At 35.2% G+C, this 13,599-nt stretch overlaps 1 protein-coding gene across 1 annotated transcript in view; it reads right to left on the minus strand.

The window, feature by feature from the left end:
* Window positions 1–8,291, minus strand: part of LOC132113028 (leucine-rich repeat and fibronectin type-III domain-containing protein 2-like) — a 150,169-nt gene extending 141,878 nt beyond the window's left edge. The window contains exon 1 of the mRNA XM_059520817.1: window positions 7,616–8,291. The gene's annotated coding sequence lies outside the window, so the exon portion shown is untranslated. The remainder of the gene's footprint in view (window positions 1–7,615) is intronic.
* Between the last annotated feature and the right edge of the window lie 5,308 nt (window positions 8,292–13,599).

Here is a 13,599-nt window from a genome sequence, read left to right on the forward strand (position 1 = left end):
TCTAACCCTGTCTGGACTGGATCTCTGTGATAGCAATCAATTCTTATTTACCATAACATTTTCATTTATTTTGACTTTTGTTGTGGATCATTAGTAGCATTTTCATGGCATGCAAATACTCTGACTGACCATTCTATTTTCATTCTAGACTGTTTTGCTGTCAGATGGGGACAAAAAAATAAAATAATAAATAAATAAAATGAATCAGTAAGACCTCTGAAACTATAATAACAGTGCTAGGTAAGAATCTAGCCTTCTTTTATTATTTCCCTCAATTTTTGCATAATGTTAATAAATAACATTATTACTTGAATGCGAAACTTTATTGTTGCTCTTAAACTTGCACTACAACGTATAATTTATATATAATCAAACTATGTAAATATATTAATAAAACAACTTGTCTTCTCTATGTAGTCTTTATGTGTCTCTACTACTAAAGGCTCAGAGATCTTTAGAATACAGTATGTAGATATGTTTAATAGACAATGTCTTGGTGCCCTGAATATTGAATATTTAGTTATTTATTTTACATTAAACGTAAACAATACGATTATTACTTTGTGGTTTGTTAGACATGCAGTCACAGTGTATCAGCAGCCACTTCAAATGCTCAGGCTCTTTAAAGTTGGGTGGATTCTGACTGTTAATTTGTTTATTGCTCATCAGCTAAAAAAATAATATTATATTATACAGTACAGCAATTATAGTTAATGTTTAATCATTTATAGTTAGACTAATAATTATACTTATCATTATTGGTGTAAACAGCCCTTTATAATAACCACATGTTGCTAGCTTAACAACATGCTAACATTAAACTCTATTGGAAACAATAATGTCCAGTTTTCCATGTACTTCTTGTAAGCTGACTTAGAGTAACAGCAATGCAGCTCACTATGTTTTGGAACAGAACTTGTGTGTGTGTGTGTGTGTGTGTGTGTGTGTGTGTGTGTGTGTGTGTGTGTGTGTGTGTGTGTATGTTGTTACTAGCTATATTTTCCTCTCAGAGTGACTCATCCGTGTTTTTTTTTTTTATTTCTCTTTTTTTCTCGCCAACACCAGGATGCCAACTGATAAGCCTTGGATCCTTTCTAAATTACAGCCTCACAGAGCCAACGTCCCCAGCTGAGCCTGAATGTTATCGCCCTGCCGCTCTACAAGTAGCTCTCCATTTTCAGGCTTTAGAGTAATACTGTTTTAACAGTTTCCTAAAGGGCTATAGCCCCCACCCCCCCACCCTATAATCCTTCAGAATGTGAGACCAGAGAAAGACAGTGTCCAAAAACATGACACAAAAACAAAACGTTGTTAAATGTAGCTGGATCCAACTCCCCAAGGGTGGATGATAAAACCACATATGAAACTCTGACCTCTTGTCTAAACATTCAGTTTCTTTTTAGTGTGATCGTTTATGTGCTGTAAAACCCTGGTGGCATTGTAGTACATTGGTTTCCCTGGACATTATGAACTCAAGCATGAGTACACAACGATCCCTCAGGGAATATAACAAAGGAATAGGGCTCCCATTACCACATGCAGAGGTTGGCAGCTATACAGACTGTAAGCATCTAAAAGCTTGTCTTTTTATATTTATTTTCTCCAGAACATACTTGCATATTGATTGGACAAGCCAGAAAGAAGGAAGAAAAAAAAATGTTTAAGCAAAAGATCCAATGAAATTGCTTATTATAAAATGTTTTTTTATTTTATTTTATTCAAATAGCAGTTTCAATCAGATATAGGTCACAATAGGGAAGAAAAGGAGATTGCAACTTCAGTTTCATGCTGACTGTGTATTATCGTTAACTGAAACTAAAACCACACAAAAAAAAAAAAAACACATTCAACCTAAGTATGAAATGTGCACATAGGGTAGAGTGGGGGAAAACGCCCCCATGAGGTAAAATGCACCTCATGCATTATTTAACTGTAGGGGAATGAACAGTTAAAACCCAAGGACCAGATATGATAAATGAAGACCAGGAGTCAGAGATGTGTTCAATTTAAGAAAAATTTACTGAAGAACATAGTTTGCAGTTTCATCAGCAGAAGGCAGCTTCAGTACTCTTGGTGGAGTTCGTAGGCCACTCTGCGTACAATTCAAAGTCAACAACAATTATACTCTTGACAGAGGATACTAATTGCATCAATGTGCTGGTCAGCAAACATCTGATTGGTTCCAAAACCTAGATAAACTTGGTTGAGCGATGTAGATGTATTCACCATAAAGCTTACACTGGTGATATACCTGAGAGAAAACAAATTTTAGTTTTAATTAAAATTTTAATTATCTTTCTTTTTTAATTATAGTTTCTGGCAGTAAATATTGTTTTGTAGAACATCACAGTTATATATAGTATGAGAACAGTTGGGCCTGTAGATAGGGAGCATGTATTGTTGTGAAATGTATAATTATATTTTCACGAATTACAGAATTTTTTTTTTTTTTTTTTTTTTTTTTACATAGTCTGTGGGGTCAAGTACTCAAAGCACTTTACATTGTCATGGGGTATCTCCTCATTACTGTAGTTAATATGTTCTAACCATCAATTTATTTGCTTTTCCATCAAATAACTAGTTGGTTTAATTCAAATATTTTAATTCTATACTGTGGGTGGCAAAATGACCCCTTGGTACATATATTTTTTTAAATATATATAAATCTAATAATTTGGAAACACTGAATTTTTTTTACACTTGGTTTATAATTTATGTCATTGTCAACAATTCTGAAAACATGTAACTTTTGTTTCACAGAAAAGAAAAAAAAATCACACCAGATTTAAGTGGGCATTTCCCCCATATCCTACTTCTTGTGTCATCATGATACAGTGCTTCAAATTTAGCATTTTTTCTAGGAGTTGTGCACAAATTTTTCTGAAAAAGATTTCAGAAAGACAAAAGAACATTAAGAAACCACACAGAACACCAAAGCAACATACAATGTGCTGTTATGTCCCTTGCATCCCACAATATGTACATACCACAATGTGTGTGTGTGTGTGTGTGCATAATATATATACATACAGTATTCATTTATTTATTTTTGAAAATGCTAAAATATTCATATTTACATCAAACAACTATAGCGTAATCTTAACATTAGTTATGCAAATAGCATATGCCAGAGGGCCCTTCTTTACATGTTGGGTAAATGGAGAAACGAAGTCATAAACCCGACTCCATTCCATGTCTGAACTTGATCACAAAGGCCTCCTCTCTAGGAACCTCTGATCGTGGGTGGAAGTAATGATGTTCTTATATTTCACGGTGAGATGAGAAGTGCTCCCCTGAGTCCCTGGAGGGGTCTCTAATTCAGTGTGTGGCTGCAGGGCATGGCCTAGCTCCTTTCCATTCACTGTCCCTGAGGTTTCATTGCTCCAGTTACTTTCTGCCTTTGTCAGAAATCAGTTTTTGAAAGCCGCTTCTTCATCATCGCCTTTATCATCAAATCTGACCCGAGATCAGTTTATTTCCCCAAAACGAAGGTGATCACAATCTTTTTAATGGACAGTGAAAACCAGTAAATATCTAATGCTGAAGGCCACCTAACTGGTTCCAATTTAGCATCACAATCTAGAGGTTTAAGTTCATATGATATCCTGAACACACTTATTTCTGTGTTACTTGCATATATCAGATCATAAGATATTACAATTCTCATAGTCAGCCTGCACACTTAAACATTTAAAATAAGTTTTGATTAGGCATAAAAATAATAGGCTAGAGTTCTGCTAGCATTTATTATGCAGTGAAAGCAGTCTAAGCGGATGCTTATGTTCTGTGTAATTAAGGAACGTCTGAGAGCTTTTTTAAACACCAATCAATGAGTCAATTAAGTTATTTATTGCTGCTATACAAGAAGACAAGTACACTCGCTCTTGGACATGCTTGCAAACTTCACACACTGTCTAACTATGGTGTTTTCGTATATATTTTACATTCTATTTTCCCCACAATTGTTTGATATATTGTATAAGAATGTCTGGCTTTATCCAGAAGAATGCAATATACCATATAGCACATCTCAATGCTTGATCGTTTTTATCATTACTAAATATGAACTATATCATTGCCTAGATCAAATCTTCTAAATGTGCCTATTAGGCAAAAAGGTAATAAGATATTTTAAACATTACCATCACGGTTTCCTGTAAAGCTGCTTTAAAACAAAAAGTTTTAAACCTGGTTTTAAACCACATAAACCTAGACTTGCACAAAAACACTGCTACACATTTATACACACACTGCATTTTCCTCTGTCACAATGGCTATAAAAAATGATTGTATCTTCCCAACTATCTGACCCTGTACATTGTAGAACACAGAAAATATCATCAGCTCCGATGGTCATGATCTTTTGCCACCAAAGGCAGTAGTATTGGTCATAACACATTAGTTTTATAATAAAACGCTAGAGGATGACAACATGCTTACAGAATGTTGCATAGGTATTTCAGATTGGCCCCTAAACTGCAGTTTTTTTTGTTTTTTCTTATTCAGATGTTGATATATTAAACAGATTAGAAAAATTTTAATTACTGTAGAATTTTAGCTAGAAAAAATGGGAAATTCTCAAGAAATATAATTAAAAAATAAACGGTAACACTTTGTTTTAAGGTGATGTAGTTACACGCAATGTGCTATAGTGATGCTATAATACTGTATAATAATAAAAGTAGTTACAAGCAACTGAACCTAAACCAAACCCTAAGCTTAATATTAACCCTTTAGTGAGTACATATAAGTACTTAATATTAAGTGTATATAATATTCATTAAGTAAATGTACTTCATAATTATTAAAAAATTATATTAAGTAATATATGAACAGTGTTTTATTATAACTTTATTTGACATTATAGTACTGTGTGGTGATATGTTGTAATTTTAATGCAGCATACATACTAATTATAGAGAGATAGTACATAGTATATAGAGTGTGGGTCCCAGATTGACGGAACAATTAAAGTTACAGGGCAGCCACTGAACAAGGTTACTGAATTTAAATATCTAGGTTTGCTCATCAGGAGCGACAGCGACTCCCTCCTCGATGCCTGTGCATGGGTCAATGTGGCGTGGCACAAATGGCGACAAGTTACAGGTGTTCTCTTTTACCACCAAATGCCCACACATCTCAATGGCAAGATCTACAAAACCGTTGTATACCCAGTAGTGCTAAATGGTTCCATGTCAGAGACGAAGAAGTCTGAAGGTGCATGGGTGTGGTGCTCATAGCTGACAAGATCCATGCAGATTTGATGCATGAAGTCTTTATAAAACTAACAAACAAATCATAAATAATGAGGCCTGTAAATATATCTTTGAACACTGGCGTAATGCTCACTCCAGACTGATGCATTTATATGCAGGGTCCAGGGTGCTTCAAAGAAGGCTCTGTAAATTGGGTCCAGTGGGTGAGAGGCTTTAACTGTAAGTTGATTAGGGAAATTTCCCTAATCCCCTGTGGGCTAAGGCAGTGTAAGTGTTTTACTGCCAGTCACAGAGATTAGGTTGGCAGCACTTTTAGCCCGCCATTCCTCTGATTGAGTGGACGTCAGTTAAGAACCCAGAGGTCTCTATAGCATTTTTTATAGTAGGTTTTAGTTGAATCTTCATCTGGAGGGCCCTTTCAGAGTTTGCATAATCTCTGTCTTCTGAGAATTCAAATTATAATTGCCCGACAGACAGAGATTACACAGTCTTAGTCTAGATAATGTCAGCTCCTTAAGATGAGCAGTACAGCAAGGACCAGATGAACTCAAATTTTCAATCAGACATAGTGACCTCATACGCACATCCCTTACATATTACTGAAATACGGAATTAACTATTGAAATGGAAACCACCATTCGATACACCATTTGCATCACTTTCTATAGAATAACTGCTTAACTGCATATATTAGATATAGGGAAGACAAATTAGGCTGAGCAGATCAGAGCACACTGGCATACAAATGATGGTGGCACCATGGAACATTTGTGTCAACAGTCTTACACTGACACCAGCTGAGGTGGGGGGGGGGGGGGGGGCAAGTACATGATCCCTGCTATGCCCGGGAAGCCCATGAAAAGATGGTAAACCATCTGTCCAACCCACTGGAAAGGTATGAGAGCCTTTTAAGTGGCTAAGTCTAAGCTAAGAAGATGGATGTAAGGTTAATCAGAGGCCAATTGGAAGCAATTGTCTGAGAGGTGGAGTGGCTTTAAAAGTTGACCATTGGTTTGAACTCTTCTCACTTTCCTGACCCTATGGTTTCCATTTGATGGTATCACCTTGAGGCATTTCTTCTGGTTTGTGTGCATGAGCATATTCACAACAGAGGCAAATTTATATTTTACAACATTTAATTAAATATTATATTATACACTGGAACTATAGATAGAGCACACTATTCAATACTCTAAACTTGATCTGCCATTATATTTAACTACTCCTGACAATTTCAAGCCTTTGTTCTCAGTTGTATTTGGAAAGGTTGGGAGCAGGTACACAAAGGGAGGGGACTTCTTAGAGCTGCAGTGCACGTGAGTTCTAATCAAATTGGCTTTGTGCTAGAAGCTTGTTCATCTAATGAATCTGTTCCTCAAACATTGACACGCTGCCTGAACTGGCTCTCAAGGTGAATGCTCTTTGTGCTTTCCCGATCATCACTGATATCTGCCAGAGAGTCTCATTAAGGTGCCATAAAATAATTTTCTCTTTCAAGTGGCATCTTTGCAATCTATTGGTAGATACGGTATCTCTGCAATCCAAATGGCAAGCAAGTGAAATTAGACTCAGATGCTGTCCGTGGTACTGAAATCTCACAGTCTCTCCATTCCTCTGCGCACTTGTGTGGTGTGTTTTGCAAAGACTATAATTATCTGAGCCAGTGTGAACTTGAGTGGTATTGTGCCACTTGATGACCACCCAGTGTATGTGAATTATATGCTTTACAAGGTTATAATAGCATTGTAGCAAGTGCAATAGAAGGAGTATGCAGCCATGATTAGAAACTCAACTACCACTCCCATGAACACAGGTGAGTACAAACGGTATCAGTTCGCATAAGCTTACTATGTACACAACACGATGTGAATTATATATTGCCTGTTTGTGAACTGGAAATAACACAATGAAAAGCAGCAATTATTAATAAGCCTTCAGAATGAGGCAGATTTTTACCTCTCATAAAACATAAATCAAGCATTTGTATCAATGGAATTATAGGCGTGAAACCTAGGTGGTCAGGAAATCATATATACGTAATAGAACCGTGAGGGATTTCAGCTGGTAATTATGCTGGGTGGGAATAGCAAATTGAAATCCCTGAATTATCAACAGACGCTTAAAAGGGACCAATAACGGACACTTTGTATATTTTTATTAAACTCAACTTTCCTTATCACCAATATTTTTAACATTTTTGGAAGTGTAAGAACCCCTTTTTATAGGATCGATGGTGATAGTTAACACGAGCACGTCAAATGAAGAGTTTCTGCAATCGACTGAACGCGTTAACTGATGTAAAAACACTAAAAGCCGTGTCGATGTGTTTAGTAACGGTTTTGAAAATATTTTACAAATGACAGGTGCTCAATAATCAGCGTGACAAGCCTTTCACCTACCTTAAACATTGGAAACGTATCCATTCGCCTTGAATCCACTTAATTCTAAACGGAGGCGCTTTAAAGCCTTTGCGGTTTCAATACATCTTCTTTTCTTGTGCCATGTAAAGTAAAGAGAAACGGAGCAAGGTGTATTCTTTTGCACACCGACCTGTGCTGCTGAATCCGAGTCCTAACACACCATCCTTGTGTAGTTTCCACCAAGTTGAACTGAAAACGGCCACACGCACTTCTAGATCAGACGATTATCCCAGATCTCTCGTTAAATTGTGTATTCCTCTCCCAACACCAACCGTTTATTCCCGTATTTCAGTTGCTGTCTGTTTCTCCATTGTTTAGCAGTGAATCCATTAACGTACAGACAACTCCGTTCGCACACTAAAGCGATATCCAGAGCATCCCGAGGAAATATATTGAGCCTAGTTTTAAAAAAGAAAAATAATGGTTCGCGAGGAGCGCAGGTCAGATAAAACATGTATCGAACGCGTGTAGACGGTGATCAAAAGCTCTCCAGAGCTGTGCAAATCTGTAGATGGCACAAACGAGTCAGAACGGACATGGTGCGTTGCAGGGACAACTCAGAGAAGCTTATCGGGATCACGGTAATGCACAGACGGACGTATGGCGCATGCCAAGGCGTCCGGATTTACGCATTATCTGTACGTTCACCGAAGCTACATAATTAGACTTTGGAGGGAATGGTCGATCTGGGTTGACTGCGTTTACACGCAGGATGTCCGATTGTGTCGGATCAACTTGAGTTGAGAGTATTCTATACGAATTATCTGTGACCTTACTTAACCTACATGATTAGTCTTTGAGATTGAGCAGATTTATGTCAGTTAATTTACAATGCATAGAACGCATTTACGGTCTTTACACCAATATCAAAATAAAATAAATAAATAAATAACAATAACATAAAATCTAAAATGACATACAATGAGTGTTAGCAGATAACTTCCATCCAATAGCACGACTACTGATTGTGAGAAGAAAAAAAAAAATAATATATATATATATATATATATATATATATATATATATATATATATATATATATATATATATATATATATATATATTTCTAGTTTATAAGAAGATATTTTTAAAGAGCCAAACCGTTGACAGCATCCATTTTGCCATAAGTCAGTGGCCACTATCAACTGTTTGTTTCCCAACATTCTTCAAAATAGATTCCTATGTGTTCAGCAGAAGAAATTAAGAAACTCATGCTGTTTTGGAACAACTTGAGAGTGAGTAAATAATTACAGAATTGTAATTTCTTAAGTCAACTTTAATATGTTTAATATAAAATTTTCGTTCAGAGATGAGACTGATTTTATTTATTTATTTATTATTATTATTGTTATTATTATTATTATATTTTTTTTTACTGAAATATTCAACATACAGAAATATATGAATTAATTAATGTTGTTATTTGTTATTAAATATAAATCCAATGTGGTGCTATGAGACAAATTCAAGTACATGGAGCTATCATCAGTAATTAGGACATGGCATATGTTACAGCCATGAACCATGATTTGCTTCTTACTGTTGCTATTCAGTGGCAGGTGGTATTGAGTAGAAATAGTTATCCTAGTGCATATTTGATTGCACAAGAATACTGTACAAATATGTGTGCAAGATGATTCAGAAATATCTCTAGACTCCTGCTAGTGAAAGACTGAATGCATTACTTATGTACAATAAAAAGTTTATTTTACCTGTTAAGTAGGATACCAACATAGATGTTAAGTTAACCTCAAAGCTAAAAAGTAAAATATGTAAATTACATTTTGATTATGAATGTTCCATGTTCCAGAAATTAACATAAATTATGTTCCCTTTACAATGATAGCCTAGTAGGGAAATTAATTAAAATCAGAAATGTGAAATTTGCATTCTTGTCATTATAAATGGTAAAATGGTAAGTCTTGGTAGTGAATGACATACCTTTCTAAGCTTACTTCTGGTTATATGTATTACCAATATGTAATTATGTTGAGTGGAATTTTCTTATAAGCTCTCTTTCTGTTGTGCTTGAACTTATTATACAAAAGACACAAAGTGAAAGACAGCATCTATCAGTGCACATACAGACTAAACAAGTTATTTTATCACATTAGTATTGTGGTAACACATATAATAAGTCATTTTTCATTTTAGCATTTATATCAGTCAATGTCTTGTCTCACAGACTTTAACTGGAAGTGCTTTACTGGAAAGGCTTGGCTGCATCCAAATATGCACACAATACCTTTGTGCTATATTACATAAGCTGTAAGTGTTATATATTATTGTAAATTGTATTGCTTAATAAATACTATTTACTATTATTTACAAAATTATTATTATAATTTACTTTTTTTTCAGTTGCTATCAGGCTGTCTTGTTTTTTTTTTTGTTTTTTTTATCCCCGGAAAGATGATAGGATGATTTATTCTCTTGACATGCTACGATATACATTTCACATGTCTATCACAAGTGAGTGACACAATTGCTGCATGAGATTTACTTTATCCCTTTTCTGCCACTGATATGGAAGAAATATCCCTGCCACTCATATGACAGAATGTCTGTGAACGATGCGCAGGCAAAGATATCTCTCACTGACAGAAAAACTGAAAAAAACATATTTCCTAGTCATTTTTAACTCATCAGCGGCTCCCAAGAGGTTCCTTTTTTTCAGTGAGAATGGACATTTTCTAATAATGAAAAATGGAAAGTACAGAGAAAGAAAGCCACTGCTCATGAGTAAAAACATGACAGTTCATATTTGTTTTGTTGAAGAAGTTGCTGATGAAAGCAGAATAGATTTGCAGTATGCAGAATCATTGGCTCAAATGCAAATAAATGTCATAAAATTAATTCAATGTCCATCTGCCATCCAGTCAGACATGGACCTAAAAAACTGCTGAACTGACCAAGGAATTTTCAAGGGTAAAGAGCAGAATGATCACCACAGGGCAATATAATCACTCTACTTCAGTTCATGTGAGTCTGAAAGCAAAAAGGTCCAGAAACAAATAGGAACCATGAATGACTGCAGTACAGCCTTGACAGAGCATTACTCTTTAAGATAGGAGTCTTCAACAGGAGGTCAGCAGATGTACTACTTCTGCAATTTTTCATTTGTGTGTGTGTGTGTGTGTGTGTGTGTGTGTGTGTGTGAGAGAGAGAGAGAGAGAGTGTATACCCACATTGACCATATTTTGGGGACAAAGTTGTACCCAAAAGTGAGCTAAATCTGACAAAATCTTCAAAAAAAAAAAAACCCTCCCTTTTGGGACGTCCTTATTTGTAAAACTGGTAAAAAAAAAAAAAAAAAATGGAGAAAGTTTTCTGTAAGGGGTATGTTTAGGTGTAGGGCAATAGAAAATGCAGTTTGTACAGTATAAAACCATTATGCCTATGGAATGTCCCCATTTAGATTTAGTGTGTGTGTGTGTGTGTGTATGCTCTTGTTTTTGTGACATATCAGGACACAACTCTGTATAATGACATGGGTATGACACAGGTATTACAAGTAGAGGGTGATTTATGAGGACATAACCCATGTCCCCAATTTTCAAAACGCTTATAAATCATACAGAATGAGTTTATTTTATTTATTTATTTTTTGTTGAGAAAGTAACAATGTACAAAGTTTCCCGTGAGGGTTAGGGTTAGGTGTAGGGTTGGTGTAGGTCATTCCATCACAAGCATAATTAAAATATTGTGTCAAGCATTGCAAAAAGTTTTTTTTTTTTTTCATTGATTGAAAACAGCCTTGAAATTATGCAACTTGGCAATAGAAAATCTATTTAGAAAAATAAAATTATAATTATTATCTTCCCTTAAAAAGGCTATAAACTATTTAAATAATGTGACTTATTGGCTGTCTGTAGGAATATGATGCAGCCTGAACGAAAATTCATAGGAATCTGTACATTAGTTATGCACTCATTAGTTTTGCACATTAGTTTTTAAAAAACATTTTTGCTTAAAATATCAGTTGATAGATCTAGCTCAGATAACTTTGAGCTTGAGGAATGCTAAGTTACTGTTTGTGCTTGCTGGAGGTTAACCCAGCCATGAATGAGATTTTTGGCAGATACTCTTGATGAACACCCCCTTTGATTGGGTTCACAGAGAGGGCTCCCACAGCCTCCCCCTGGAGAATGATCGATGTAGACCGCAGGAGACAGAATGAGGAGCCCCCTCTCTCCCCTCCTCTCAGCTGCACTGACAGCTGTGTCCGAGCTCCATAAAGTACCAGAGCAACAGCTCCCAAAATCAGCTTTAGGAGAATCTCCATTCAAGATCTCATTACTGAAGTAAGAGTTGAAGTAGAAGATAGAAAGAATAATAGTGAGACTGAGGGTATTTTAAGGCATTTGTTGTAGCTCTGTGTTTCTTTAAAGGGATCGTTCAACCCCATATTATCATTTACTCACCCTTGAGTTGTTCAAAAACAACTTAATTAATTTATTTCAGCTGCTGAACAAAAAATAATATATTTTGAAGAGTGTTGGTAACCAATCAGTTAATAGTAACCATTTTGTCAAATATTTGGTTACCAACATTCTTCAAAATATCTTTGTTTGTGTTAAATGGAAGAAAGAATCTCATACCAGTGTGAAACAACTTGAAGGTGAGGAAATGATCAGTTTTCAGTTTTGGGTGAACTACCCCTTCAATATTCTTTTTCAAATTCTGACTTAAGAATTTATTTATGGTTTGCAAATCATATTAATATGATCTTTATTACTGTGTAATTATACAATTGGAGAGTAATATTAGATAACAATGAGTACTTACTATAGGGTTAGGATTAAGGCGGTCGCACACCGGTAGAGAAGCGCCGCGTCGCGTCGCACCACATGTAGGACAGCTCGAGGTATCGCACACCGGACGCGCACATTCTGCTGGAGCTCAATATTGAATCAAGTTCTGAGCAGCAAGATGAAGATGAGTTTTAATTCATTTATTATTATTATTTTAAATATATTATTTTAATTGATCATTGATGAGTTTTGAACATTAATTAATGAAAAGAATCTTATAATTTAGTCTAGATTATCACTAGCTACTAGATTGCCATTAATCCATTGTTTTGTATTATTATAAGCAATTTTCAACATTTCTAATGCTGTAGCTACTAATACTGATTTGTTTGCCTAGTAAAAACAAAGAAGCTAAAACAAATTATATAGCTAGGTATGCTTATATCTTAACGTTTCTAAGGACTGTCACTGAATATTTTACCTCAGATCGAAAATTAGACATTCTTACCTGAAAAACCGATGACAAACGCGATCTTCCTCCACGTTTATTACTTAGTGTTGTCTTTTGAATATTTGAATCCGGGTATTTCCCTATGTCCTTGATTAGTTTGTCGTCTTTTGCGGCCCGCTACTCCGCTATTTAAATGACCTGAAGTGTGTTGTGATGGTTGTGACCTTGTAAATCCACTAGGTGGCTGCCATTGAGACTGAATGTAATCACGACAGGCAAATACTGTAATATTTTGCGTAGCCTATGTAAAATATGTCTCAAGAGAAAAATAAAAGATTAAAATGACTACGTTTATTATACATTTAATTATATATGTTTACATTTTATTCAAGCTGTACAACCAGAGGTGGGTAGAGTACCCAAAAACTGTACTCAAGTAAAAGTAAAAGTACTTCTAGAAATATTTACTCAAGTAAAAGTAAAAGTACTAGTCTTTAATAGTTACTTGAGTAAGAGTAAAAGAGTATCGGATAAAAAATCTACTCAAGTAGTTAGTTACTAGTTACTTTGGGTCATATATACTGAGCCTATTTTTATTTAGATATATAGATAAAATGTATGTAATGTATGTGTGCGTGTATAAATGCATATATTTCATCAGCCTTTACTCCAATTTATGTAATTTATTAAAAAACCCTGTCTGTTTACTTAAGTAACAGATTTAGGTGTCATGCCATAACATATTTTTAATACGACTG

The sequence above is a fragment of the Carassius carassius genome, chromosome 32 (assembly GCF_963082965.1).
Source record: "Carassius carassius chromosome 32, fCarCar2.1, whole genome shotgun sequence".
In the NCBI taxonomy this organism is placed as follows: Eukaryota; Metazoa; Chordata; class Actinopteri; order Cypriniformes; family Cyprinidae; genus Carassius; species Carassius carassius.